General features: G+C 41.1%; 1 pseudogene; it reads left to right on the top strand.

Annotated features, from left to right (window-relative positions):
* The first annotated feature begins 713 nt into the window (after window positions 1-713).
* Window positions 714-3,845, top strand: LOC127122038 (uncharacterized; annotated as a pseudogene).
* Window positions 3,846-7,136: the final 3,291 nt, after the last annotated feature.

The following is a 7,136-nucleotide window of genomic DNA, read 5'->3' as shown; positions in this document are numbered from 1 at the left end:
CATGAACCGGGTATGGCTTAGACGTAAGTCCGTTCGGGAATTGATGCGTCGTGATCTGAATAATGATCGTGGTTGAGTTATGAGAACTCAGTTGCATGTTGCCATACAATTGCGAGTTAGTTCCCCATCGCTCAAGTCTTCGTTCCCTTGTCGACTTGAGTTGGACATGAGCTGAATATTGATTAGAAAACCCTGTAGAGTCGAGTGGACCCATAAGATAGGGAACCCACTGAGATTGTTATCTCACCCCATGTTGTTGATTATTTTTTTCAGGTGGTTCTGAACAGGATAAGGGTAAGGGCAAGATAGAGTGATGTCTTGCTTACCTGAGGACTGATGGCTTTTCTTCCGCTGTGTAGATATTTTTGAGATCATTGTCTAATGATCTAGTTCAGTAGTTTTATTTTGGGCACTCTTATGTACACTTATGCCATATTATGTTATTTTGGGCATGTATTGTATATGTATGATGTGCTGCTAGGCACTTATGTATTTCAGTACCAGTTTTACACTATGTATAATATGTATTCTAGACATATATTATATGTGGGTGTTACAGTTGGTATCAGAGCAGGTCGTATCCTCGACCTAGCCATGAAATATTATAAGTATTCCTTTCTGCCTCATATGTGGGTTGTCATCATTGTCCTTGGTGTTATATTCATAGTATTGAGCCTGATCAACTTAATCCTATTTGTATGACATTCAGGATCATGGCTGACGGACGCAGAGGTCGTGGTAGGCCTAGAACTCAGAACTCGGACTCTGAACCGCCAAGTGGTAGTGAAGGTTTTCAATGGCCTCAGTTTATGCAACAGATGCAACAGCAACAAAATCAATTCATGCAACAGATGATGCAGCAGTGGAATGGTGGGTTGCATCCTCAAGGAGTTCCACAGGTAGCTACAGGTGGTAGTTTCCGAGATTTCTTCCGCATGAATCCCCCAGAATTCCATGGTGGGCTGAATCCTTTGAAGGCTCAGGAGTGGATAACCGGCATGGAAAGGATTTTTCAGGTAGTGCATTGTAGTGAAGAAAATAAGGTTGTGTTTGCTTCTCATATGATGAAGGGTCCAGCTGTAAGATGGTGGGAGAGTGCTTCAACTCTTATGACCAATCAAGGAATACCTAGAGATTGGGAGCATTTTAAGACTGTTTTCTTGGATAAGTACTTTCCTAGTTCTTTGAGGACTCAGAAAGAGTTTGAATTTCAACAGCTCAGGCAGGGAGCTATGTCAGTAGCTGCGTATGCTGAAAAGTTCGAAGATATGGCTGCGTATTCTAGACAAGCCGCGTACGCTCCTGATGAGAGGTGGAAGATTGATCAGTTTCTTTTTGGTTTGAGGGGTGAAATTTCTCATAGTGTTTCTCAAAGGGAATTCACTTCTTATGCTGAACTATTAAGACAATGTTATGTGGCTGAGAACAGTTTGAAGAAGGTTCAGGAAGAAAGGGATCAGTACAGGAGTGGGCAGAGAGACCAAGAAGGCCAGGAAATCAGTTCAGGCCTAGATCCCAGGCTTTCAAGGGGAAACAGGTGCAACATGCAAGACCTAACCAACCTCCTCAATGTCAAGTATGTAAGAAGTATCATCTTGGAAAATGTACTGTAAGTGGAATTAGGTGTTTTACATGTCACAAGGAGGGACACATGTCTAGGGAATGTCCTCAGAATAAGAATCAGATACAGGGGAGGAGCGCTGGTCGAGTTTATACTTTGGATGCAAGGAAGGCTAAGAGCAACAATGCCTTAATTGCTGGTACGTGTTTCATCAATAATCATCCTTGTTTTGTATTGTTTGATTGTGGGGCGACACACTCTTTTGTATCAATTCGGTGCATGAAGCGTCTTGGCTTGCAAGCAATTCCCTTGTCTCCTCCTATGGTGGTTACTACCGCCATGGATGATGCGGTTGAGACACCGTTGATTTGTGAAAATTGTTCGCTCTCGGTGAATGGTAGAGTTTTTCAGATTGATCTTATTTGTTTACCACTTAAGAAGGTTGATGTTGTTTTGGGGATGGATTGGCTTTCTGCCAACTCGGTGTTTATTGGTTGTGAAGAGAAGTTGATTATCATTCCATCTAGTGAAGCTACTCCAAAGGATGTGTTAACTACAATCTTGGAAGGTACGGTTGGCATGGTTAATTTCTTGTTTGAGAATGAAAAGTCAGTTCTCTTGGCTCTTACCAAGGAATCTAGCGATAATCTGAATGTTACACAAATCCCTGTTGTTTGTGAATTTCCGGAAGTTTTTCCTGAGGATGTCTCCTCTCTTCCTCCTGAAAGGGAAGTGGAATTCTCTATTGATCTGGTACCTGGGACGGCTCCAATCTCCGTCTCTCCGTATCGCATGGCGCCACTAGAGTTGAGAGAGTTGAAGAATCAATTGGAAGAGTTGTTGACCAAGCACTTTATCCGACCGAGTGTCTCACCATGGGGAGCTCCAGTGTTACTAGTAAAGAAGAAGGACGGGTAGTATGCGGTTGTGTATTGATTATCGTCAATTGAATAAAGCTACCATCAAGAACAAGTACCCTCTGCCTCGGATAGACGATTTGTTAGATCAGTTGAAAGGAGCCTGCGTGTTCTCGAAGATTGATTTGCGATCGGGCTATCATCAAATAAGAGTTAAGAGTTCGGATGTGCCGAAGACCGCGTTTAGGACCCGATATGGCCATTATGAGTTCCTTGTAATGCCGTTTGGTGTAACGAATGCCCCAACTGTTTTCATGGACTATATGAATCGGATATTCCAACCCTACTTGGACCAGTTCGTGGTGATCTTTATTGATGACATTCTTATTTATTCTCGTACTCCTCAAGAGCACGGAGAACACTTAAGGATTGTTCTATCAATACTGCAAGAGAAACAACTGTTTGCCAAGTTAAGTAAGTGTGAATTTTGGATGAATGAAGTAAGGTTTCTTGGTCATGTGATATCACAAGGAGGAGTATCGGTGGATCCATCTAAAGTTGAAGCAGTTATCAATTGGGAGAGACCGAAGAATGCTTCCGAAGTCAGAAGTTTCTTAGGTTTGGCAGGTTACTATCGAAGGTTTATAAAGGGATTTTCACAGATAGCGTTACCAATGACTAGACTTACCCGAAAGGAAATTTCTTTCAAATGGGATTCAAAGTGTGAGAAGAGTTTTATGAGTTTGAAGGAGAAGCTGACGACTGCCCGTGTTTTAGTCATCCCTGATCCTAGTAAGTCTTATGAAGTATTTTGTGACGCCTCTAAGAAAGGATTAGGAGGGGTGTTAATGCAGAATGGTCAAGTTGTAGCCTATGCCTCCCGTCAGTTGAAGCCTCATGAAGAGAACTACCCAACTCATGATCTTGAACTGGCTGCTATTGTCTTTGTATTGAAAGTTTGGAGACATTACTTGTATGGGGTGCATTTTCAGATGTTTAGTGACCACAAGAGTTTGAAATACTTATTTGACCAGAAGGAGTTAAACATGAGACAGAGGAGATGGATGGAATACTTGAAGGACTATGATTTTGAGCTTAAGTATCACCCAGGGAAGGCGAATAAGGTTGCGGATGCCTTGAGTCGGAAAGAGATACATAAAGCTGAATTGATGATGTTGGAATATGCGTTGTTGGAAAAGTTCCGAGATCTCAATCTTCAGTTTAGTTGGACGCAGGATGGTGTGATAATGGGAAATTTGAATGTTACCTCTAACCTAAGGGAAGAGATCCGACAAGGACAAATGATAGATGAGAAATTGCAAAAGATGTCGACTCAACCAGGTTTCACTCAGTCACCGGACAGAGTTATTCTGTTTAATCAAAGGATTTGTATTCCGGATGATGTGGAGCTAAAAAGAAAGTTTTAGAGGAAGCTCACAAAGGGGCATTTACTATACATCCAGGTTCATCGAAGATGTATCAAGACTTGAAGAAGGACTATTGGTGGCCTGGAATGAAAAGGGATATCGCAGAGTATGTGTCGGAATGCATTGTATGCCAACAGGTAAAGATTGAACATCAGAAGCCAGGTGGGTTATTACAGCCTTTAGGAATTCCAGTTTGGAAATGGGATAGTATTTCAATGGATTTTGCGGTAGGGTTGCCTCGGACTCAAGGTGGTTATGATTCAATTTGGGTGATTGTGGATCGGTTGACTAAGTCCGCACACTTTTTGGCCGTGAAGACTACTTACAAGGCAAGTCATCTTGCACGGTTGTTCATTTCAGAAATTGTTAGGTTGCACGGTGTTCCTACTAGCATCGTGTCCGATAGAGACCCAAAGTTTACTTCAAGGTTTGGAGAGCATTCCAACAAGCTATGGGATCGAGATTGTGTTTAAGCACCTCTAACCATCCCCAGACAGATGGTCAGACTGAACGGATAATACAGACACTGGAAGATATGTTAAGAGCTTGTGTACTTGAAAGTGGGGGAATTGGAGGAGCTTTTGCCATTGATTGAATTCGCATATAACAATAGTTATCATGCAAGTATTGGGATGGCTCCTTATGAGGCTTTGTATGGACGGAAGTGTAGAACACCTTTATGTTGGACAGAAGTTGGAGAAGAAAGGATCTTAGGACCGGAGATTATTCAAGAGACGACGGAAAAGATAAAGATGGTCTGTGATAAGATATAAGAAAGCACAAGATCGCCAAAAGAGCTATGCGGATCACAGGAGAAGACCTTTGGAATTTGATGAAGGTGATCATGTATTTTTGAAGGTGACTCCGAGGTTGAGATTGAAAGGACCGTTTAAGTCACGGAAGCTAAGTCCGAGATACATAGGGCCATACCAGATTACAGAGAGAATTGGAGAAGTAGCCTACAGATTAGCCTTACCACCTTCTCTATCAGAAATGCATGATGTTTTTCACGTATCTCAACTCAGGAAGTTCATTCCAGATTCTCTTCAGCCTATTCTTCCAAGTTCAGTAGAAGTAGAAGCAGATCTGACCTTCGAACCTCTACCAAGTTGCATTACAGGACGAGAAGTTAAGGTGTTAAGGAATAAGGAGATTCCTCTTGTTAAAGTTCAGTGGGATGAATCACACCCAGGCGACGCCACCTGGGAACTAGAGTCAGAAATGCGAGAAGCTTACCCTCATCTTTTCCAGGTAATATTTAAATTCGAGGACGAATTTTTATTTAAGGGGGGGAGGATGTAATACCCCGTGTTCTCTTAAATGCCTAAACTCCAATTAATTGAGACCAACTGAGTTCCTATGTGCTCTAAAAGTTGTCAATTGGGATAAATAGAGCAAATAGTGAGTTCAGGTTGACTTAATTAATTATCATGTGGAACTGACCTTTTATTAATTGGGACATTTTGGTAACACTAATAATGGGTCAATAGCTCCGGTAGAACAAATACTACAAGTGTTGTGTCACTTGAGATATTTGTTACTACCTGTAACCTTTTCCAACCACATGTTACTCGTGGTAATTGGTGACCACATGTTAATATCTCTTACCTACTACCACCATAAGCCACTTTACTTGTTCTATGTATCAGGAAGTATAGGAAGAAAGAGGAAAGCTTAAGAGAAAGAAGGAAAACAAGGTTAGTGAAGAAGAAGAAGGAAAACTTGAACCAACACCATCATCTTCATCCTCATCTCATCTTCAACAACTTCTCCTCTTCAATTTCTTGAGGTGGGTTCTAGTTAGAAACTTTAGTTTTCTAGAAAAAAATTAGGGTTGTACAATATTAGATAAATCATGAATATCCATGCTATAAGATGAATATGTTCTTGCTCTTGTTGATTTTCATGAATATGTGTTTTGTGATTGGTATGATAATATGGTTTGCTATGTTGGAAGAAGGAGTGTGGGTTTGATTTGAATTGGAGTTACAGAGGAAAATGGTGTTTTGAGAAGTGGAAAACAATGAAAATATGCGTGTTAACCGTTTAACGGTAGCGAATTCACTTTTTGGGCAAATTCGTGCGCGTTAACCGGTTAACACTGAAACAGAATTTAATTTTATATCTGTGCAGAATTTGTCACCAGTGGGGTTCAACCCAGGACCTCCTTGAAACTATACATGCCTTACCACTAGGCTAGAGAGGTTGTTGTTGAATGCTTATGCAATGAATAAATATTAACCTAAATCTTGATTAAGATAGATTGATGAATTAATTGAGTATTATACCTCCATTTTGAACACGGCCGGATGCGTTAGAAAGATAACGTAAATGGCTATTATTATTATTCCATGTTATAAAATATGATGTGATTTATAAATGCCATGAATTTTATTAAGATGAAAACTAAACATGGTTGATATGTTTGATTGTGAAATTAACATGATTAAAAACCTTACAAAGGAGAGTGAGGAAATCTAGTAGTATAATATGATTAATAACTTAGAAGGATAATCTAGGTTATGGAACATATGTGAGTTATGTGTATGAGACGCATTGTATGGAACAATGCCATGTTATTATTTATGTAATGTGGTGAATGAAGTCACCTGTGATTGATAGATTTGTTATGGTTCGTGGAACCGATGATTATGGAACCGATCATGTATTCAGAATGTGTGTGTTTTTCTGTGGTGGTACACATCTCTATTGGTATGCTTAGACGTGTAAGCTTGGGATGTGGGACCAATGATTCGAGCCTCAATTGGGTTTGAGCCCCAACCATGGCGGACATGGGGGAAAGGTGGACACCAAAGTGGGATAAGCCCATACGGTGAAGAGACTCAAAGTGGGTAAAGTCCCATACGAGTGATGGTTCTCAATAGTGGGTTTAAGTCCCATAGGGGAACCGGATATCCACCGCGAAAGTCGAATCATACGAGCATGCATGAACCGGGTATGGCTTAGACGTAAGTCCGTTCGGGAATTGATGCGTCGTGATCTGAATAATGATCGTGGTTGAGTTATGAGAACTCAGTTGCATTTTGCCATACAATTGCGAGTTAGTTCCCCATCGCTCAAGTCTTCGTTCCCTTGTCGACTTGAGTTGGACATGAGCTGAATATTGATTAGAAAACCCTGTAGAGTCGAGTCGAGTCTAATATGTGGAGAGAGTTCCTACTTTCTGAACTCCCACACCTTCTGATATTCAGATGCTCTCCCTGACCAGGGATAAGAGCAATGAGGCACACCCCTCATCTCCTTTCATCTGCTTCACCTTAGCCTCTCAAT

The sequence above is a fragment of the Lathyrus oleraceus genome, chromosome 2 (assembly GCF_024323335.1).
Source record: "Lathyrus oleraceus cultivar Zhongwan6 chromosome 2, CAAS_Psat_ZW6_1.0, whole genome shotgun sequence".
Classification (NCBI taxonomy): domain Eukaryota; kingdom Viridiplantae; phylum Streptophyta; class Magnoliopsida; order Fabales; family Fabaceae; genus Lathyrus; species Lathyrus oleraceus.
The sequence above is the reverse complement of the archived record's forward strand: the minus strand, read 5'-3'. Positions and strand labels throughout refer to the sequence as shown.